The sequence below is a fragment of the Terrapene carolina genome, unplaced genomic scaffold, assembly GCF_002925995.2.
Source record: "Terrapene carolina triunguis isolate 2854851 unplaced genomic scaffold, T_m_triunguis-2.0 Scaffold33891, whole genome shotgun sequence".
Lineage (NCBI taxonomy): Eukaryota > Metazoa > Chordata > Testudines > Emydidae > Terrapene > Terrapene triunguis.
Genome location: NW_020698242.1, coordinates 5,064,181 through 5,088,540, shown reverse-complemented (window position 1 = coordinate 5,088,540; position 24,360 = coordinate 5,064,181).

Genomic DNA, 24,360 nt, shown 5'->3' with positions numbered 1-24,360 from the left:
ATATATGTTTCACTCTATATGCATCCGAAGAAGTGGGTTGTAGCCCACGAAAGCTTATGCTCTAATAAATTTGTTAGTCTCTAAGGTGCCACAAGTACTCCTGTTTTTTTTAAAAGATACCTAGTTCACATTAACATCATCCCAGGGTCTGCACGATGCAGTTACAGCGCAATATTTCAGTGTGCCCTACAACTCACACCCCCCGTAGTTTGCACGGAGGGGCCATGTAGACAAGCTCTGGGACTATACTCTTACAAAAAATGTCACAGGTTCATTAGTATCCTTTCAGAGCAGACAGGGCTTCCGTTTTTAAGATTTCATCCAAACGACCGGACATACTCGCAAGTAACTGGACATAGAATTTCCAAATGAGCACATGCAAAAATATGTTTGTGTGTTGCACATACCTAAATTTGAAAATATGGCCTGCTAGCTTGCTCTGAATTATGAAGGGTTGAGTCAACGTTGCCAGGAGTCTTGTCATTGCAGTGATTATTTTTAAATTCAGATCTGAGGCTAAGACCTCTCCACCAACATACCCAGTTGACCACAGAGGCCATAATCGATTTTTATCCTGTATTTTCAGTCCATTTCAGACTAGCACTAATTATTTGTGGACATAGTTCAACGCAGATTCCCTAACTAACCTGCCGCACACTAGGTTATTGTGTCTACTAGCTCATTCCAACCAAACCCATGAGTGCAGAGAAATAAATCCCAGCTCTGTTAAACATGCAGGACACCAGGGGAAGGACAATACCACTCAGAACAATGCTGATAATTTCTATATATTTTTTATTTAATTGAAACTTAAAAAAAAATAAAGAAAAGCCCACTGCGACTTTAAGCGTAAAATCCATTTTAGTAGCAGGAAGCTGTTATATGGTTAGAGCAGTTATTTTTATTGTCTGTCTGGGTATAGTTTTTAACTGCAGGCACAGAATAAATCAATAGTGTCATAAAGCTACTCTCACCCTGTGCCCTTTCTAAAGGGACATTGTTCAGTGTCTGCACTGAATGTGACATAGACTAGTGCTTCGGTGCACTGAATTATGCCTCCACTATTGTTCTAAGGAAGAATTTTCAAGTGCAATACATATTTAGATATATCTCATTGCTCGTGTCATCTCAATGTCACTGGATTAAAACAACAACCACCCAGTAATATCATTTAAAAACAAACTATTTTTTTGCCAGCACATTTTAAGTGACATGTTAAGTATATGTGTCTGTTCACACTGAAGCAAGCCTTCACAAGACTTTCCAAGAAGGGAAAGTCTTCTCGGGTTCAGAATGCCCTTGCCACACCACTTAAATCTGACAGTAGATTGCCCTTCAGTCTAGCAGAGAAAGGCATGACAAGGTCCAGTGGCTGGAAGCTGAAGCTAGACAAATTCAGTCTAGAAATAACATGCAGATTTTTAACACGTGTGTAGTTAAACGTTGGAACACCTTGCCTAGGGACTTGGATTCTCCATCACTTGCAGTGTCTAAGTCAAATCTGGATGGCTTTCTCAAAAATATGCTAGAGCCCAAACTGGGCTTCATGCAGAAATTACTGGGTGAAGTTCTTTAGCCTGTGTTATAAAGAAGGTCAGACCAGATGATCGTAATGATCCCTTCTGGATTTACAATCTGACTCCATGAAATCCTGGGCTGGGGACTGCCACGTTTGAAACAATTCCTTAAGTTATCTGGATCTTTAGTGTTGGTTATGCTAGATCCAGCACGGAGTACCACAAAATAAATCAAAGTATATGACCAGAGTCAAAGGGCCAAATTCCGAAGAGATGTATAGCGTGATACACGAATAAATGGGTGTAAGGGATATCAAATGAGTCTGTTTGTAACTTATGCAGGAAGGGGCTGGAAAAAAAGGGTGCACAATCGAAAACAACTAATAGGAGGGTGTAAGGATGTGTAAGCCTTTTCAAACACACATTCTTCTGGTCCCTCAGCATGTAAATTATTTCACCAGCTTAGATTCCACCACACTCCTTTGTACTCCCTGAGATTCAGCTATATTCCTTTATACCCATTTGCAGATGTGTAACATACACCATTTTATGCATCACCTCTGAATTTAGCCTAACAAATAACGTCTGTTTAATTGAGAAGCACTTTTTAAATCTGTGGTGTGGATTTTTATCTTTAAAAAGAAGCTATGAATTAGAGACCAATTTGAGCTGAATTACTTATCACCGTAACTGCCCATCAACATCCTAAAATTCTCACTGGTAATTTGGATCATGCTGTGAAAATTATACACATGTGGGCCAAATTCTTAAGGCATTTATTTTCAAGAATGAACTTTGTCAGGCCAACCAATCAGCATTCTCATGATTTTGTCATTAGCACTTTCAGGGGCAATACTTCTGAGATAAGCCTTACAAATCATAGTTGTGCCTCAAAGTGAAAGGTGTGGGTGGAGACAGAAATGTTTGTTCTTTCTGTAGAGGCAGTCCGAGTCCTGTGTTCAGGGAGATCCCTTTTTTCACAGCTGTTCAACCCATCAGTGTTGCATTGTTATTGGTGTTGAAGGAGGTTAAGAAGTGAAAATAGTGTGCTGGATTGATTTAGTTCAAAAGAAGCAAAAATATTATGTGCAAGAGATCTCCAAAGTCAGTAAATTAGAGTCTCTTATGCACTGTATATGGTACCAATCAAGAGGCATAGATAGCCTGTATGATTTAAAGAGCTGGTCAAATCATTGGTTGCAAATATTGTTTATTGCAAATTTAACCCCTTTTCTGTTTGCGAAGTGTTCAGTGACCGATCCTGATTTCTAAAATTCTGCTACAGCTGATTTCTGCAACCCCCCCCCATAATTTTCTCAAATAGTTACCTGAACAAATTTCAGCCCCTGGTTTGTTTGCAAACAGCTCTTTCACTATCCATTATTCTCTAAATCCCATGATATTGTTTCTGCTCTCTCTTTGGGCAACTGAAACTTTGTGAACACAAGAATAGTAAACAATGGATAATAAATGAGGCCCTTCCTGATAAAAAAACAATAATTTGTGCTAAAACTCATGAAATTTCCAGGATTCTCAAATGTTTTCACAAATATCCAGTGGCCATCTGAATACTGGCAAGCAGTAATAATAATATTACAGCAAATATGTTCCTCTGTAAATAACAGCAAACCAAACTGGCTGACAAATGAATTTGTGACAATGTTTGTGAATCTCTTTTTGTATTATTCAGCCAACTCTAACAATGTATCATACTCCGAAGAAGGTTCTGTATATACTTATTTCTTAATAATTTTTTCTGAGCACCTTGCTATTATCTAAATGTGTTGGCTTTATGCTTAGGCAGTGCCACCTATGTGTTTTATTCCGAACAAACTTTGTCACAAGCTACCACTCTTTCTGTAGCCACATTGGTGCAAGAGGATGTGGATTAGTACAGTATGCAGTCTCTCTAGAAAGGAATTGATTTAATGAAAGGGACTTCCTCACCCTTTCTTCAGGACCCCGCTTCTTTCAGGGGCAAAATGTGTTTCTGTGCTGTTACTCAGAGAGTCTAAGATGTTGACCCAGTGCTTAGAAATCACTGAGTGTAGGTCAGCCCTGTAACAGTATGTTGAATGGAGGCATTACCGGGTGCGGCCTAGATCAGCTGTAAATAATATATGTTAAAGCATTCTCAGAAGCCAGTGGAGTTAGGAGCATTTGGTTCTGATGTGTGTCAGATGTATGCCCTGTAGACTAGTCTGTCCTACTGTGCGTCTGTGAGCATGTTCATTATCAGCCCAGGAAAATAAAATGGTAGTGGGGGGGATAAATTAAACTGAGAACACAATATCAATCGCTGCTGTCTTTGTCAACTTATTACCCAAGATTTATACGTGATGCAGTGAGGACTGCTCAGTGACACATTTTAATTTAATTAAATTTCCTGTTGGACTGATGTCTGATCAATCAATAATGTTAATGTTTTTGCAATTTAGAGATTAAATCACGGATGAGCGGATATTGAAATACTGACCCCACCCTGCTCCTGGGAATATCTTCTTCCACTCCTGTGCCACAAATATCTTGTTGGTCAGGCATGTGGGGAAAAAACCACCCCCCTGACCAACATACGTTTCAGCAACAGAAGCACCGGTGTGGACAGTGCTCTGTCGGCGGGAGACGCTGTCCACCGACATAGCTACTGCCGCTCACTGGGGCCACCCTGTTGGCATAGAGCGGCTACACGGGTGACCTTCAGCGGTACAGCTGTGCCACGGTAAGGTCTGTAGTGTAGACAGAGCCTGAGTGTGTGTGTATATAAATTTTGTTTCTTTCTGTATTTTGAACTCCGCCATACACCTATTACTTATCCCAAGAAGATTGCAGTCTGCTGCATAGTAAGGACACCTCTACTTTTCTCTTGATAGTGGAGGGTGGGGGGGAATTGCCACTGAGTGAGTGTGTGTGTACAGTGTGGGTGGGGGAGGAGATGGTGTTTGTTCTTTGCAACATGCTTAAAAAGACACCTAATGAATTTTATAGCAGATATACCTTTTTACGCAAGCCTCAATATATAACATTCTCCAAGGCCACTGTTTATCTACAGGACTACTGCACACGGAGGGCCCAATTTGCTGAAAAATCACTTGTGCTGGGCTTTCACAATTTTCCCATGGAAATTTTCTTTCTGTTTTTTCCCCCTGTGGCTGTGTGCGTGAGACTCATGTTGCACAAAGCTCTTTGGATATAGAAGAAACAAATTCATGCTGCTCAGCACGTTAGGCGGCAGATGAGCTATAAAGATGGTGGATGAAGAGTGATGGCACATGCCGGCATGAGGGTGTGTGGTTGGTGCTCGTGCCTGAATGTAACCGTACCAGAGACATGTAAAACTAAGCCCTGGTAATTTTTAGTAGTCCCAAACACTGAGGGACTGGGAGTGTAGAACTAGGGCAGAAGATAGCTCCAGAGCCCTGATCCTGGAATGAATGCAATGAATCCCTGGACATCTGTGTGGGCTCACTTGGAGCTCAGTGCAGGATTAGGGCCATTAGGGAAGTACATTAATGTAGGTACTGCATGGCTGGTACTTACAAGGTAGCAAAATAACTCGAGCATGTGCACTTTACTACCTTTGGCAGCTAATGTCCATATTGGACGTTAGCTCTTCTTCACGCAGTGCACAGTAAACCTGTGGAACTCCTTGCCTGAGGAGGTTGTGAAGGCTAGGACTATAACAGGGTTTAAAAGAGAACTAGATAAATTCATGGAGGTTAAGTCCATTAATGGCTATTAGCCAGGACAGATAAGGAATGGTGTCCCTAGCCTCTGTTTTCAGAGGGTGGAGATGGATGGCAGGAGAGAGATCACTTGATCATTGCCTGTTAGATTCTGTCCCTCTGGGACACCTGGCATTGGTCACTGGGCATTGGGCTGGATGGACCTTTGGTCTGACCCAGTATGGCCATTCTTATGTTCTTATGAGGGAGAAACCACCCTTTTCTTGTACTTGTGATCTATAGCAGAGCAGGATGTTTTGTCACATTGTTTCAGATTCCTCTGGTTTACAGACAGAGTATTGAAATAACATGACACAAATTTCAGCAGCACACTTTAGGACTCGGAGTCGCATCGTTTCACGAATAGAATGAGAGTTAAGTTACTTGTGAGTTCTGTAGTGGCTGAGATAATTCCGAGCACAATTCTAAGCCTTTTCATTCTGAATTCTGAAACACGAGAGACAAAGTTATGATACTGCAAAGCCTTATGGCATCAAAACCACTCCAGTTGACCCTTCTAGTTATACTCTCTTCTCCCACACAGATAGCACCACAAGTTTGCTTCTGTGTCACACCCGGTCCTTTCCTGCACCTGTTCATTGCCAGGTGAAAGGAGACCACTGACTTGCTTCACCTAAGCCACTGAATCGCCCTCAGATGTCAGTATTAACCTGGAGCTAGATTCAGACCAGTGACTTAGGGGGTAAAAGGTTCCGTATCTTATCAGCAATTCCACCACCCATTCCCCACAATAAATAAAACCAGCCTGCTGCTCTGTGTATCTCTTTCCAAACACAACATGGTTGCCTGTGTCAAGCATTGCAGTGGGATATATAACAGCTATCCATTTGGACAAGCATAGTGTCACTGAGTCACCTCTCCCACTGGTGTAAAACAGGAGTAACTCCAGTGAAGCCAGCGGAGTTACACTGGTGTAGAACCACTCTGACCTCAGAATCGGGCCCCCTGAATTTACTTTTCGTCCCTTGTGAGCTCCATGGGAATCTGAGTGAGCCCTGAAAACTTTTCCACTGAGATGTCAGTACGCTCATTAGTTCATTCAGCACCTTCTTGTTTCCCAAAGAGCATCTGTCCTGCTGCCATGACTCTGGAACAAGTGTCGCCATAACTGTCTATGTAAACTGGTGACTATCTAATTCTCTGGGAACTATCTCTGCACCTGTACTCCAGAGGACAGTTTCTACTATGGTACAAGTTTTAGAATATGCTACAGTCATCAATTCTGAATCCATACTATTTGTCTTGTACTGTGACTTATTGTTTCTCTTTAGTACTACCGTATAGGTGGGAGATACAGAAATGCGCAGCACTTTTTGTACTAGCCCCAACATTATTTATCTGTCAGATGTTGTGTAATAATAGGACACATTGAATCAAATCATCCCAAAGCAATCCATTCTGATTGAAAAAAGTCAGACCCATTTTTAAATTTTGCATTTACAGTTTACACCATAAAGTACATTCATTACCCATGTTAATATTTGCTCCAAAAGAAAGCTAAGAGCAGTTATACATCCTAACTTAATTCTAAAGGTGGCCCTGACACCTTTGACCTGCAAACTGAGACCTCATACCAGCCCTGATCATTGAATACTAATTATTGATTCCTGTAATTAAAAACAGAGAGTAGAAATGAATGTGAGAGTAGAAATGAATCAGGGAGGAAACTCCTGGTACAAATGGGCACTCAATCAGTGTTTTCCAGTCTTGCCACTTCATTCACATAAGTGAGGGCCAAAGGTTCCATTAGCCCCGAAAAACAACAAATTCAGACCAAGAACCTAAATAGCAACGTATATAACTCTGTATCAGGGAAATGGATATCCTTACTGCTGAATGCTCACAAAAAGGTGGACTTCCTAGATGGGAGAAAAAGAGTAGACAAACGCAGGTTATTCTTACCATGCATATTTTTATTCACAGTAGACACCTCACTCTTATCATTTGCCTTGAGCAAAGATGAATAAAGCAGTGAAAGCAACAGCAAAGTTTACACACCTATAGCCAATCTCAGAGTTAGTGTTGGGTGTTAGGCACCTAACTCCCTTAGGCCTCCTTTGAAAACCCCAGCCTTTAATTCGTTTACAAGGACATAAGCTGTTTGGCCTGTGGGGTTGTAGCTCACGGCAATATTGTATTTGACCCATAACAACAATGACTTGAAGAAATGACCTTTCAAGGTGGTTGGCTGGGAATTCTGATAGCACAATCCTGTCTGAGTAACTTTCAACTGTGCCAGGAGCTAATGAGAGGAATTTGGTGAATGCCCCCAAATACCCTCCAGTAAACATACACTAAATCCAGAAATTTAAATATTTTATTAGGGGGCTTAGAGGGGGTGGGAATGCAAAGCTTCCACCTCTGTCGCGAGAGAGGATAAAAAGACATGTATGCATCTGTACAACAGTGGAGCAAATTCAGCCAAATTAAAACACTAAAGAGATGAGGGAAGCCACTGAGATGTGTGCCACATGGCCAGATATGAATGAGAAATCTAGCCTGGAACACCTCTCTGTTTCTGCCTAGCTGGCACGGTGGTTTGTGTTTGTCTTGCTGCTGTGCACAATAGGTAGATGTCTCAAGGTTAGGTTACACGAGTGGCTTGCTTAGCCAAGGTGACTTCTCTCATCTGTTACACATCTCAGGGTTATAAATAACATAGCCACCTCTGTCTGATTGGGTCTTGAGGCTGACAGCCCCCTCCCTATCACAAAATGCTTGGACAATAACAAGCAATAGGAAGTTCCAGACGGTGACTGCTTTCTTGTTTAACACATATAGGGGATTGGATTGGTCTTTGTTCCTCTTTAATTAGGGTTTATTGGTAAATCGGGCAGATTTTTCAGCCTTTGGATGATGTGGACTGTCAAGGCCTAATTCCTTAGGCCTATCAAGTATGAGATATGTTTACAAAGCACCTTCTAGGATTAGTTAGGTTGCTATCAAAAGAGAAGAGTATATTTCTATCAATGAAACACTGCTATGACAAGGTCTGTCCCCTGAGACAAATGGCCTTTTCCATGGAGGCTTTAAATAGGAGCAAAAATGGTAGTGAGCAGCACTGAGTTGAATAATTAGATTGTTCTTCATAAATCCTGGAGTGAAGACTTCCAAGCAGGTCCATTCTGTGCGTCGTATGTTAGCACTAAGCTTTATGTGGTGTGGACACAGTTCTATGCTAGGCTGAGATGATGGGTGAGTAAATCATCGAAGAAGATTGGGACTTGGAGAATACAACTCCTTTCTCCTCCCCCCCCTTTGGTGGAGATCATGTGCTCTGACATACAAACACCCATATTATTTATTTTATCACTAAGAATTTTTAGAGAACTAACTAGAATGGTCATTGAATATTTATGTTTTGTTTATGTTTCAAGACTGGGAAACATACACATTTTCTTCACGTCCCCAGACTAGTTAATTTAGTGATTCGCTTAAAACATTCTTTCAGAGCCATTGAAAGACAACTTCCTTCTCTGAGGAATGCAACAGTACAATAGCAGCTCAGTATTATCTTCACGTAGCCTTGGTGAAATTTCCTCTTGCCAACTTAAAACTGATCTTCAATTTTTTTCCCCCTTTTAATTATTCAGGGTTTTCTTTCCATGTCCATTATGAAAAGAATTCTCAGAAGAACTGGAAATCAAATGTCATTCCATTCTAATTCTGACTGGTAATTTCTTTAATTGGAGTTAGTGTCCACCGGCTTCTTCCAGGTAATAGAGACAACACACACAGCTTACTGACAAATGCGTGTGCTCATTCAGTGAAGTACTTCAGATAGATTTAAATCTGTGATTTGGTTCAAATGAAAACACATTCACAATCCCCTCTAAACAGTATTGCTGAAAATCACCAGGGATATTTTTCCTCCATTGACGTTGGGACCAAAGTACATGCCTAATTGCCTTACCCACTGATGAGAGGATAGTCCTGTATCACAGTAAGGTTTATGGGAGCTGACTGGTTTGAAAGTGATCTGATTATAAATTTAAAAAATCAGGTTGAGATGAGATCTAAAATCCCATGTCTTGTGACATTAAGAGGCTGATTAGCTAAACATTTTGCATGCAGGCCAGTACAAAGGTCTAACGTGACTACCATGTCATGTCATGCAGGAAACTTGGGTTAAATTTCTGGTCTGGTCTTGCGCCCTCTAGGGCAAGGGCTGGAAGTGTAGCACCAGAACACTTGAGTAGCCCAGTAAGAATTCTGACTCTGGCTGATTAAACAGCAGCTGTGAGAGGCTCTGAAAAGAGTCCCTTCCAGGTCTCTTAGCCATAGGGGTGGTGGCTGTACTGGATGGGCTGGAAGTTCAAAATCCAGTTATGCAATCTTTACATGAGGACTACTCCAATAAGTGCTACTCAGCTGGAGTAAGGGTTGCAGAACCAGACCAACAGAGAGGGGAAAGATGAAGTGGAAGGAGAAAAGGGTTTCAGAATGAAATAAAGGAAACTCTGGAAGGGAAATTTTATATGCGCTTAGGACCTACCCCGTGCCCATTGAAGTCAATATAAAGACTTCCATTGACTCCGACTGGTTTTGAATCAGACCCTTATTATTAAAAACTAGCTTGTGGCCAGCCCTTTTATGGGGGTGCAGGAGGAGAGGCCCCTTAAAACCCACTGTGTAGCTGTGTAAGCGCCAGCTCTGATTTAGCTCCTTAGGATTGCTACCTAATTCCTCCCCTCTGGAAATATTCAGCTCCCACATAAGTATTAACAAATGGCATAGTCTAGATAAGAATCCATCCACTGGATCAGCAGTTGAGAGCAGCCTAGGCATTTAAAGGGACCATCCAGCAAGATCTGGTATATGGGAGTTCTCTTTCCAGTACCATCCTTCACCTGTCCCCTGAGGGTAGGATTGAAAAGGTTCTGCGGTAGCAAAATACTGTCAGGTTAAACCGTATTAAGCATTTTATAGGGTAATTTGAACGATAATCATCAGCTTCCTATTGTATTATCCATATTCATTCACAGGTGTACTTTCTTTTTTGCTACTAGTGTAGGAAACCCCCTCTTATTGTACTAGACTATGTAAAAACAATGGAGAGAATTTTTAAAGACACATTCCTATTCACATCATAAGAACATGAATTCTAGGAATTTCCTGTTCATAAGAAGTTTGCATTCCTAGGATGCAATTCTCACACACTTGAATGCATGCTCCATAAACGCTGCAGTAGAAGTCACTACCATTTCTTCCTAGATGGCTGGCTGGTAGCATGGTCTGCTATGGCGAAAGAAGATAGAACTGATCTGATTTTCAAAGGTCCCGAACAATAGCAGCTCCTGTTACTTCAGAAAGAATTACGAGTGCTCAGCACATCTGAAAATCAGGCCACATGTCTATATTTGGTTGAGGTGTCAAGTATATTCACTAGGAGTTTGTACATGACTTCTGCTAATTTGTTTCTTAAAAGCTGTCTCGGCTGTGTGGTTGCTCCAGTTTCCACAGTGCAGTTTGTGGGTCAGGCAGGCTTGCCTTGTCTCGCATAATGTGACTAACCCGAATTAATCAAAAGCAAGACAGGGGTGATGGCTTCCTACATGTTTGTATAGCACCTGCAAAAGGGGGGCCTGATCCTGATTGGCCCTTTGGGCTCTGTCAGAGCACAGATATTATATAATAATATCAAGACCTTGGAAACTGGCTGATAACAAATGTGTATATATAATATCTCTTTTTCTTCAATGAAGAAAAGAGTAGTTCGAGATATTTTAATGTCCGAAGTTCTGATTCTGCAGATTGTTCAGTGTGTGTGGACTTCTGTGGAGCTCCTCGTGATTGCAGCAATGTAGAATAACCTGCAGGATCAGAGTGTAGGTAATGCAATACCTTCATTTCTCTAAGGCAGCACTTCCCAATGTGTGCGATGCCCCCTCCTGGGGGCAGTGTAAAAGACAAGCCAGAGGTGGGGCACAGAATGGTGATAGTGCAAGTTGCCCCCATTTTGCCCTGCTAACGTGGTGGGGCTAAGCGGGGGTGGGGGGCAAGATAGAAAAGAAGGCTGGTCCAGTGGTTAGAGCAATGGTGTGGTACTTGAGTTCAGTTCCCAGCTCTGCCTCAGACTTCTTGTGTGACCTTGGGAAAGTCACATGGGGCAGATTTTTAAAGCTATTGAGGCCCCTAGAATAGTTTCAGAAGTGCCTAGGCACCTCATTCTAATTGATTTCAAGGGAGTTAGGCACTTTTTGAAAATCTGTGTGCCTCACTGGCTCTTCAGGTATGAAGTATCTTTAAAAATTCTGTGTCTCAGTTCCCTATCTGTATAATGGGGATAATAGCTCTTCCCTACCTTGTGGGGGTGTTGTGAGGATAAATACATTAAAGGTTGTGAGGCATCCAGATATTACAGTAATGAGGGCCATAGTACCTTAGGTTGGTCTCATTTTCCTGAAGGCAGGGCTCATTTTTTGAAAGTCTGAAAACCGCTTTTCTAAGCCAAGGTACATTTCCAACCATCTGATTTCTCAGTGGCTTCACCTACCCGCAGGTTGGTCAAACACTAGGGTTTTTCTAGGAGAGGTATCTTTAATCAAGATAAAGGCGGCATTGTTCATGCGTCAGAAAAATCTCTCCTAAGCATTAGGAAATATTAGCTATGAGAATGCAAGGTGTTCTTTGCTTGCCAAAGATTAGTTTTTAAAGCTAAAACATATCAATCTGAAAAGTGTTTTGTAGATTGTTTGAATTTTCTAAAAGTAGATTTAATAAATAAGGACTCAAGACCAAAGCAATGTCTCTTTGTGGTAGGATTTTTCATTATATTTGATGCCTATTTCTGTGTTATGAGGATATTCTGTTTAACTCCTTTGCGATGCTCTTTCTAGATTAATATAGGTATAAAAACCAAAATCCTGGCATTAGATTTGAAGACTGTAACATTATATTACACCAGGGGTCGGCAACGTTTGGCACGCGGCTCGCCAGGGTAAGCACCCTAGCGGACCGGGCCAGTTTATTTACCTGCTGACGCAGCAGGTTCGGCCGATCGCAGCCCCCACTCGCCGCGGTCCGCCGTCCCGGGCCAATGGGGGCGGCGGGAAGTGGCGCGGGCGAGGGATGCTTACCCTGGCGAGCCGCATGCCAAACGTTGCCGACCCCTGTATTACACCATAGTTAGAAATTAAACTAAGAAAAAAGGAACTTGCTGTCCCAATAATAAATCCACATTTAAATCTGTTTTTTCCAATGCAATCAAATCAGCAAAGAAACGAAATGACAAAGATAAGCATATAACTTCTTTAGTCCAAAAGGATCCCCAAAAATGTATACATAAAGCCTGGCTGAAATGCAGCGATGTGGAGAGACCATGGAACAACAGTCAGATGTAGGAGAAGATATGGGCAAGAATATAAGGTCAAATTTGTCCTTTTATAGAGGGGCCATGGGATCTTTTTAATTTATATGTGCCTGTACCACAGATAATCATGCCAATTATGCGTCTAATTGGCCAATTGTGCTCACAATTGCAGTAATTACAAGTGAAAATTAAAGGTGAATTTTACCTCTTGTGAAGAGGGCCAGTGGAAGACCTAGGCACCACTATTTTGAGGACTTAATTGAGATTTAATTGGTGCACCAGCCTTATGCAGACTCACTGCACAGGGATGAATTTCACAGCAGGTTCACAATTAGAATATTGTGGTCCTTTTCTTTTGTGAAGGAAGTCCTTTGCAATAATTATCATGTAATCCTCTTCTAAAAAAACAGTAAGTTGCATAAATAAATATTACTTAGAATAGGCAACAGCATGTCTATATTCTTCTTTTCAATCATGATTTATATATCAAATTGAACATTTTTATTATCATGATGTGCTTGTGATCTACAATTTTTGTAGAGAACTTAACTGTGGTGTGATAAAAAACACAGAAGTGAGGATCAAATTGACATTTTCTGACACATTAATAAGTGTTTTGTGTGTGTGTGTGTGTGTGTGTATGTAGTGAACAGACCTCATTTAAAATATTTTAGTCAATGTTAGGAGTAATCACGAGCAAATAATAAGTGACATTTCTTAAATTGTTGTCACTCAGTTGGTTGTAATATGACAGAATCTTCTGTGACCAAATCTAGAAGCCTCGCCTGAGCTTTTCTATATTATCTGCAGAAATTTTCTATTTTATTTGCAGAAAAATAATCCATACAGTCTCTTTAGAGACCTATCTCAGTTATTAATTTTGTCTATTTGTGCGACATAATTAGCAGGTGTGATTAATCAAATAATCAAAAGGCAGATTCTGTGAGCTTTCCAGACTAATTTTACAGGTCTAGAAGATGTGTATAGTTCATATAAGGTTTGGATAGGCATTCAAACTTTTGGAGGCTTCTATGAATGGCATCTCCAAGCTCTTTGACTTCGACCTTAACCGCTGTGCATGAAGTAGATGAAATCCCAGGCATTATACTCCAGGATCACAAGGAATCCATGAGTCTAACACCACTGGTGGTGCTAGACTTCCCAGTGAGCAGAGCAGGGCAAATGTGGGTCCTTACTGTACAGGGGAATGGAGCACCAACCGTCTTTCTTATTCTTAGCAGTTATTTTAGAGCATCTTGTCTTATGAGGCAAATGTACAGATACAGTCCTGGGATAAATAGTTGTGAATATCTGACCTGGAAATCCACATTTAGCCAGCACAGCCCCAAAAGTCCTACTGAAACTAAAATATTTCGGGAGTTCCCAAATTACCTTGGCAGCCCTTGTGCACCTCTACAAGGTGCTTTGCATTACTGACCTCTCGGTGTTCCTTCATTGTTGCATCCGATCCCATGGAAACTTAGGCCTAATCCATGGTAACTGCTTTCCATCTGAACAATAAAATGGCTAATACCAAACTTGATGTGCAGTTCTGTGGTGAGAGCATCAGCCACAAAGCTAATCCAAAGTATCTTGGTGTTACACTGGGCTGGAGTTTGACCTGTCGACAACACCTCGAGAACCACCCGTGATCAGGTCTCGTGTCACACTTATCAGAAAATTGGCTGGAACATCATGGGGCTCCAGTCCACAGACCTTACAAACTGCAACAATTACCTTTGTATATTCTGCAGCTGAATATTGTGCACCAGTGTGGTCTCATAGCAGTCACACTAAACTCCTTGACACTCAACTTAATAATGCTATGCGCATAGTGTCGGGGACGCTCAAATCTACTCCAGTTGACTGGCTCCTGGTCCACAGATTAGAAGAGCTGCTCAGACATAGAATCATAGAATATCAGGGTTGAAAGGGACCTCAGGAGGTCATCTAGTCCAACCCCCTGCTCAAAGCAGGACCAATTCCCAACTAAATCATCCCAGCTAGGGCTTTGTCAAGCCTGACCTTAAAAACCTCTAAGGAAGGAGATTCCACCACCTCCCTAGGTAACCCATTCCAGTGCTTCACCACCCTCCTAGTGAAAAAGTTTTTCCTAATATCCAACCTAAACCTCCCCCACTGCAACTTGAGACCATTACTCCTTGTTCTGTCATCTGGTACCACTGAGAACAGTCTAGATCCATCCTCTTTGGAACCCCCTTTAAGATAGTTGAAAGCAGCTATCAAATCCCCCCTCATTCTTCTCTTCTGCAGGCTAAATAATCCCAGTTCCCTCAGCCTCTTCTCGGCTGGGATTTAATTAATTTTTTAAATTAAATACAAGGATCCAACTACACCATGACCTGCAGAACCCGCCAAAGATTAGATTAAAATCCCGCAACCCTCTATGGAACCGTATCAAGATCCTTACACCCAACTTTGATGCTGAGGCTCAATGGAGAGTCACATGGAGCACTTCAACCGCTCAAAACAAACAGCTCGTCATTGATCCTGTTGTGGAACCACCGGGTTTTGATTTATGTTGGAAAGACTGTGCAGATGGGAGATGTGGAAATGGAAAATGAGGCAAAAACCTGTATGCAACTGTGGTCACCAGGCACAAATGATAGAGCACATCATATCTGAATGTCCCCTTCGTTCCTTTGCCGGGGGCCTGAAGGACATTCACCAGCTCAGTGAATGCAGCAATGTGCTGGCTATCAAACTTAGATATTAATTTGTAGTTGTTGCTAGCCACTCAAGCCATGCGAAAGAAGAAGACCTCACCGTTTCCTTAATCTTTCAAGGACAATGGGTTTGTTCATCCTGAGTATTATTCTGTTGTACTGGACTGCATTGAAATGACTTTTTGAAATCAGCGTGGATTAGGTCCACTACTTCACCCCTGTCTGTTTTTCACATTATCTCTTAAAACAAATTCCACCCGATTTGTCAGACAAGATCTGCCCTTTATGAAACCAGGCAGATTCATTTTGATCAGTTTATGTTTCTCCAGATGTTTGGTGATCTCATCCCCTATTAAAGTTTCTAAGATCTTGCCTGTGACTGAAATCAGAGTTACCAATTTATGGGCCAGATTTTCAGCTGGTGTAAACTAATGTGGCTTCAGTGGTATGATGCTGATTTATACCAGCTTGAGAGTCTGCTCCAAAAATGTCTTGATTCCCTCCCCACCCCCCCCGCATTTCTTTTCTTAAAGACTTGGAGTTGTTTGCTTTATTCCAGCCCCTCTATATCTCTCATTTTCTCTAAGCAGCTGCTAAAATTCTTTCTTATTAGACAACTAATCTCTTCTTGTATCCCTTTCAGCATTCTGGGTTCAAAGCACCCCATCCAGATCAGGGCTTTGTCTCTCTTCAGTTATATTAACTTACACACATATTGCCTTGGTGACTACTAATGCTTCTAGTTCTTCACTGCTCTGCCGGAGAACTTTGCTTCCATTTCCCTCTTAAGCACTAGCAAGAAGAAATCGTTTCATTTTTTAGCTCTGTCCCTTTCCCTGTGTTGTTAAGTTCCCTCCGCTACCTCTCAGTGGTCCAATGGCCTCCCTCGTTAATCTCATCTCCTTTACCTATTTAAAAGAAATCTTTTATTGTTTTATTCACCCCATGGGCAATTTTTCTCTTTGTCATATTTGGTTTCCTAATCGGCTTTTTACATCTTTTCATCTTTGCTTTATAATCCCTTTCATCCCCTTAATATTTGCCTTCTTACACACGTTGCCTGCCTTTTTCCTCTCTCTGATAGCTTTTATGACTTCCTCAGTCATCAGGCTTCATCGGAAACAGACCTTACCCATCCCTGTTCTACAGAGATTGTTGTTTCCAAGTACTACTCTCATTTCCTGAGCATGAACCACGGTATGTAAACTAGAGCTCAACAAATAATTAGATGTAAATACTTTATATGCCAAATTTTGCCTCTTTTTTTTTATTTGCTTGTGAGCAGGTGCCAAAATTCTCACCTGCATTCATTATTTTAAACTATTTGCAAATTTCCTTGTGATTTTTTTTCCCACTATGGGTGAAATTCACCCCTATGTGGAGAGCCCACACAAGAACTATGAGCCAGTTAAGACCCCCTTTAAGCCCTCAAAATAGGTTTTAAGTGGTCTGTAAATTTCTGTGCTGGCCCTTTGCACAGGGGTGAATTTGACCTATATAAATATCTTACACATAATAATGGTAGTACTTACGTGGCACTGTACATCAGTAGATCTAAAAGCGCTTTACAAAAGAGGGAAGTATAATTATCCCCATTTTAGATGGGGAAACTGAGGCACAGAGCAGTGCAGTGGCTTAGGTCTCCTAAGTGCTTCTTCAGTGCTCTTATTCCCCCAGATGCAATAGCTTAAACCACTTTCTTGCTTCATTATGTAACTCGGTATTATTTCTTTTCCAAGATTGCATGATGAAATGCAGATTGTACAGTCAATCCTCTTTCAATGACTGTTCTAGAATCCGACTGTAAAATTCTCTTTTTTTGAGAGTGTTGTGCTGGTAAAGCTGAAGTGTGCAAATATTCATCTGAATTTTGATTTGATCAAGTACGTGCTCCTTTTTGAATTTATTTTCCATGAATATTTCCAGATTATCTCACCCCCTACTATTCTCTCAGATGCAATGTAAACAAGTGCAACTTCAAATCTCTGTTGCAGCCTCTTAATCCTTGGGCTAAGAGAAGGACTAAAAGTCCTCCTGAGATGTGCTCATCTCCTGAACAGGAAAGAGAGCTATGTGTGTCTTCATTAATGATGCCTGCAAGCCCTTCTTGAAGCAGCATTCAGATCTCAAACGAGCCCTGACAAGCACTGTAGTTGCACGGGAGGAAAGTGACAGGGGAGGTTACAAGGGAAACAAACAGGAAGACGTGTGGCTTCTTGATGGAATTCTACTCCATCCCACTGTGCTAAATTCCAGCTGGGCTGGCAACATGGGTCTCTACAGCGATGCAGGAGGTTTGAGTGACCAGGCACTAGATGGAAGCTGGGGAAGGTGGCCTAGAAAAAAGAATTCGCAGGAGTTAGAAGAACTCCAGTGTATCATCTCCCCTGCCTGTCCCTCATAGAACCATTGATGATGTTCCCTTCAGTCAGCACACAAACACAGGTTTGTGTGGCAGAGAAAACGCTATGGTATAATGGGCAATGGGGCTAAAACAGCAGAGAAAATAGCACATTTAAAATGTATTTAAAAGAAAGAACTGGTATCTAGGTGGGGGACTAAGAGGACCCTGGTAAATCAAATGGAAATTTTTGCAAGAAAATATCTGTTTTGATGGAAAATTTTCAGATTTTTGTCAAAAAAAGGAACACCCCAAGTCCAATGATTTGTTAGTTTCTGAGAACTTAAATTGTCTTTATTTCTTCAACAAAAACCTGAAAATTCCACAGGCAATAAATTTCCCAGCCAGATCTGTTGTTGAATTTTGCTATTATGATTGTTTATTTTCATGTATATAGTTGCATTCCTTATATTATACCTCCCCTGCATGATTTTACCAGCTATTACTTCTACAGCAACTTGTTCATAAGCCAAATTTTTTTAGTAAAAAAGGGAAGCACCAGAGAAGGGGGTCGGCTTATGAACGGGTATAGCGAGGGAGAGGTGGGACACAGCCCCTACCCCTAACAGAGGGAGCAAGGAGAGGCAGCACAGCCAGCAGAGCCAGAAGGGAAGACGTGGGGACAGAGTCTCTCTGCTTCCAGCCACGCTGCTCTCCCCCCAGCCTCCGAAGCAACTGCAGCTCCAGGGCTGGCAGGCTGCAGCCGTGCCACTCGGCCCCGTCCCCCCAGAGCAGGATGTGGTCGCGCCACCCGGCCCGCCAGAGCATGCTGTGGCCGTGCCGCCCGGCCCAGCCCGCTGGAACATGCTGCGGCTGCGCCGCCCGGTCTGGCCCGCCAGAGCAGGCTGCGGCCGCGCTGCCCAGCCTGCCGGAGCAGCTCCAGCCAGGCCAGGGACATCCTCCCCAGATAAGGTGGAAAGGGCGGGGATAGGGAGAGTGTGGGGGTCCCGGGCTAGGGGTGGGGTCGTGTGGGGGGTGGTCACAGGGATTACTCCCCTGACCCCCAGCTTCTCCCCCCCCAAAAAATTCCCCACCAGTCACTGTCCCGGCCCGTCAGGGTAAGCAGCTGGCGCGCCAGGACACTTTGTTTACTTAGATATACCTCTGTGCCTGTGGATGCTCGAGGTAAACAAACCATCTCGGCCCACCAGTGGCTTATCCTGATGGCCCGGGAGCCAAAGTTTGCTGACCCCTGAATTATAGGGTCGGCTTATGAACGGGTCATAAAAATTTTCCATTTTTACTTATCCATCTTGGGGGGGGTCAGCTTATAAACGCACCGGCTTACGATCGAGTATATACGGTATATGGCACTTTCCCAAAAAGTAAAAGATAATTCTGTGGGCCAGTTCAGCCTTGCTGACCTGAGAGAAGCTGCAAATAATGATGCAGTTAGGCCCCAATTCTGCAGACGTTTATTCACCTGCTTAACTTTACTCCCATGAGTAGTTCTGTCAGTCAATGGGGCTACCTACAGTAATAACGTTAAGCAGGTGCCAAAGTGTTTGCAGATCAGGGCATTAGGCCTGATTTAATGCCCAATGAAGTAAATGGAAAGACTCAGTTACTTCAGTGAGGGCTGGATCAGTCCTTTGCCCGAGCACTCCTTAGTAAAACATTTTAACACGGCTGAGTTTACTTGCAGCACGACCTTGCACAATCATTAATAATCGTTACAACTTGGCATCACCAACTACAAATACCATATAATGTGCTAGCGAGACAGGATGGGTGAGGTAATAGCTTTTATTGGACCAACTTCTGTTGTTGATAGAGATAAGTTTTTGTGCTTACACCGGGGTCTGGGAAACGTACTCAGTGCCACAGCTACATACAAGGTAGAACAGATTGTTTAGCATAAGTAGTTAACACATATTTCAAGGGACCACACAAAATGACACCCCCTCTTCCGGCCTTCAAACAACCCCCCAGCTTCTCCAAGCTCATCATCAGAAGCAAGCTGCCAGCAGACCAGGACACACCAACTCAAAGCAGCATCAGACTTGGCTAGGAAAAACAGATGCAAAAGCTCTAGACATATCTCCACTGTTACAATGATCAACACTGCCCACAACACACCTTTCAAGATCCATGGGTCATACACATGGCTAACACAACATGGGGTGTACCTCATCCAGTGCACCAAGGGTATGTCTACACTGCAAGGTAAGCCTGGGGTTCGAACTCAGGCTCAAGCCTAACGCCCCTTCCAGCTGCACACAAATCTCACTGTCCCTGGGCTTGGGCCCAGGACCCCAGAAGGGTGGAGGGTCTGAGCCTGAGTCAAGCCAGGATGCAGTATTCAAGCCCTATTGCTTCGCAGCATACATGCAGCCCCCCTGGATTCGAGCTCTGGGAGTCTGCCAAAAGTATTCCACAATCCCCTGGGCTGATTTTCTTTGTCCTCTGGACAGTTAAGTTTGGTGTACAGTCAAGTTTTCCCACGCTTCATCACAAACAAAGGGCTAGAGTGACCTCATTTTTGGAGGGTGCTGGGCAGTCGGGGACATGGGTGGTTGAATTCAGGTCTGCATAATGCAGTGTAGATGCTGGAACCGCAAGTTGGGACTGGGGCCCAGGGTTCAACAATACCTAACGTGGGGTTAGAAATGAATGTAAATGCTCAAGCCTTAGGTTACAGACCCAGGGTCTGCTAACTCAAGTTTACTAGCACCGGGCTTACGTTGTAGTGTAACATACTCTAAAGGCCCCAAAAACAAAAATCTGGGTGAAACGAGACAATCGCTACACGCTCGAATGGATTCACACATTAAAATGATAAAAGACAAAAACACCATGTCATCTGTGGGCAAACCCTTTTCACAAAACGATCACTTAATATCTCACCTATCTGTCCTTGTCCTCAAAGGAAACCCGCACAGCACTTTCAACAGACGAGCCTGGGAGCTTAAATTCATAACTTTGCTAGACACTAAAAATCATGGACTGAATAGACACATTGGATTTATGGCTTATTACAACAATCTATAACCCACTAACAACTTCCTCCCCTCCCCCCCAATGACTGGAGAGGTGTTAACAGGTCAATTCACCTTGAACTGTCCTTTGAAATATGAGTTAACTACTTATGCTAAACAATCTGCTCCACCTTGTTTTTAGCTGCAACACCTGAAGAAGAGCTCTGTGTAATCTTGAAAGCTTGTTAGTCTCTAAGGTGCCACAAGTACTCCTGTTCTTTTGTCTCTTTCACTATTACCTCATCCACCTTGTCTCTAACATCCTGGGACCCACACAGCTACAATAACACTGCGTACATATAATCTGCTGTGCAAAAATAACCCACATAATTAGAAATCTTTCAGGGATCCCTCTGCGAAGTTGTTGGTGCTTCTGAACATGTGGGTATTCATCACCAACTCACAGGGGCACTGGTGTGTTACCCAAATCCATCCCAGAAATAGTATCTCTGGGATAAGATGCTTGAAGGAATGACACTACAGTGCCAGATAGGCATTTCTCAACTCAGCAGGGGACATCGCTATACTTCAATTAGTACCTTAATTGAGCTATTTGCAGGGGAGCACTCTAGGGAGCTGAACACCTATTTTCTTGCAGTTTAACAACTACCAAGTCTAAACACTTAGTTTCTCCCTTAAATAGGAGCAAATATATAGTATATCTCCACAAACTTCACTGCAGTGAATTGCATAATAGTAATTCCTATTGCAAGTAAGAGTAATAATAATAATATAATTAAATTGTGTTATTAATTACACTAAATTCTACTTAACTGGTTTTTGTCTAAATGATTAAGAATCATATTCCTTTAGTCATTTTATGACCCTATGTGCATTTCTTTCAGCATATCTTAGCAGCAAAGGTTTTGGGGTTTTTTGAAAACCTATGATGGGTCCAATGTTCCATGTAGAAATCTGGCGCAATTCCTTTGATTTGATTTGATTTCAGTAGCATTGGTCTTGATTTATGGGACGAGAAATACATCCAATAAGTAGGGGTTTAAAAAACATCAGGAAGGCAATAGTGCAGGGGTCGAGAACGTTTGGCACGCGGCTCGCCAGGGTAAGCACCCTGGAGGGCCGGGCCAGTTTATTTACCTGCTGACGCGGCAGGTTCGGCCGATCGCGGCCCCCACTGGCCGCAGTTTGCCATCCCGGGCCAAGGGGGTGGCGGGAAGCCACGGCCAGCACATCCCTCGCCCGCGCCACTTCCCGCCGCCCCCATTGGCCCGGGATGGCGAACCGCGGCCAGTGGAGGCCGCAATCGGCCGAACCTGCCGCGTCAGTAGATAAATAAACTGGCCCGGCCCGCTAGGGTGCTTACCCTGGCGAGCCACGTGCCAAACGTTGCCGACCCCTGAAATAGTGGAAAGAATTGAGCAAAATTTTGTGGTCTCCAAAAAATGGAGATTTGGGTGGACTGAAACTTGCTGAGAATTTGTGTTGAATTCAACAGATTTTTTCAGTTAAAAAACAATAATTCCAGAAAAAAAAATTCATTTTGACATTTTCCAAATGACACGTGTTGATATTTTTATTCAAAATAACTTTTTGTTTCAAATGTCACTTGAATTTTATTTTTTAAAACGGTAAAAAAACCCTCAAAAATGGGGAAAAAATGTTTAGTTCAACCCCAAACTTTGCCCCCTCCCAATTTTTCAGTTTGACTTGGAAACCGAAAAATCATTGATTTGCACAGCTCTACCAGTGGTATCCAGAAGGGTCCAGTCCTTTCCACACTCTTTGGTTGCATGCTGCAGGACCCAGATTCCCAGTGGCACATAGTGGTAGCAATAGCAGTGGCAGCATCTATAAATGTTTGTATTTTGGTAGCACCCTGAGACCCCGGCGTGATTGGAGCACCATTGTTCTGGGTGTTTTTGTTCCAATGGAGGCATTTAATTTCTGAGCAGATGCCACAGTAATGTGACTATGTTGGAATCATTGGAGTTGCGTCTGAGTTTGTTATGGGATGGGTTAATCGCATAGATACTGGATTGGTTTTTCTGCAGAGGGGGAGGTGGGTTTCCCCATCCTAGAAGTTTATGCATTTTGTATGTTTGAGAATCAGCTCCCTGCAGGAGACATATATGTGACAGACTCTTTGTACTCCTAGCATACATAGGCAACACACAAACACGCATACGTTCTGGATGAACGCTTGACTCCACTGAACTCAAAGGCAAAATTCCCAAGGGAGCTAGGCTATGTTAATTGTTTCTAAGGGTATGTCGACACTGGAGTTGAAAAGTGTAATTTCCAGGAGAAATACCCACATTAGCTCCGTTCAAGCTAGCTTGCTAAAAATAGTAACGTAGCCGTGGCGGCATGAGTAACGGGAATGACTAGCTGTTCAAGTACACACCTAGTGTCATGGACAGGTAGTGGCTAGCCCCTCCTTCTGCTTGCACTGCTATGGTTACACTTCTATTCTTAGCACACTATATTGATCAGAGCTAATGTGGGTATGTCTGCATGAGCTGGAAATTGCACCCCAAGCTCAAAGTGCAGACACCCCCTAAGTGTCAGAGTTAAACGCATACAAAAGCAAGGGGATTCAGAGTTAAAGCACTAGAAAGAGTAACATAGGAGACATATAATCTCTCTCGCTCTCTCTTTATATATATCTATATCGATATAAAGATAAATTACCCAAAAGGTAATTTATTTTACAATGTACATTTTTTAGCCAGACCAGTTTTTTATCATGAAAAATCTCAGTTCCTCATAATGAAGATTACAATATTCTCCAACTTCTCTGTGGGGCAACTTGCCAAATGTAATAAATGTGCAAGAGGCTGGTGTTTGTCCTGACCTCGGTCATCTGACATGGGTCAGGATTCTCAAAGATAAATACCACAGTCACAGGACAGGGGGCCCTTTAAAAAAAATTGTAATGCAAATAAACCATAACACCAACAAAAATAACAACTAACCATGAACATAAACTGTCCATGAAACACACAAATGGAGATCCCTGGGATGGAGATTAGGATGCATAAGCAAAACCTCTTGGAAAACGAGCATTATATTATCATGGACTAACAGAAATGTAGAGCTGAAAGGGGCCTTGAGAGGTCATCATGTCCAGCCCCTTGCTCTGAGATAGGACCAAGTAAACCTAGGCCATCCCTGAAAGGATGGGACTTCCAATGATGGGAATTTCAAAACCTCCCTTGGAAACCTGTTCCAGAACTTAACTACCCTTATAGTTAGAAAGTTTTTCCTAATATCTAACCTAAATTTCCCTTGCTGCTGATTAAGCCCACTACTTTTTGTCCGACCTTCAGTGGACATGGAGAAGAATCTATCACCATCATCTTTATAACAGCGCTTAACATATTTGAAGACTGTTATCAGGTCTCCCTCAGTCTTTTCTCAAGACAAAAAAAATCTGGGCATGTTTAAACCTTTCCTCATAGGACAGATTTTCTAAACCTTTTATCATTTTTGTTGCTCTACTCTGGACCCTCTCCAGTTTGTCCACATCTTTCCTAAAGTGTGGTGCCCACAATTGAACATCAAACATATTGTCTCACGTGTCAGTAATTATTGCTGAACCTCAATGGCTTTCCGATTACGTACCCATTTCTTTTCAGACCACTTCCTTCTGCAGTGGTCTGTTCAGCCACTGGTGCAAATATGCTACCTGGAACTTTGTTTTGCTGCTCCTGGTGCTTTTCATCGTCAGTGACTCTGATGTCCACACAGGAGTGCTTTCA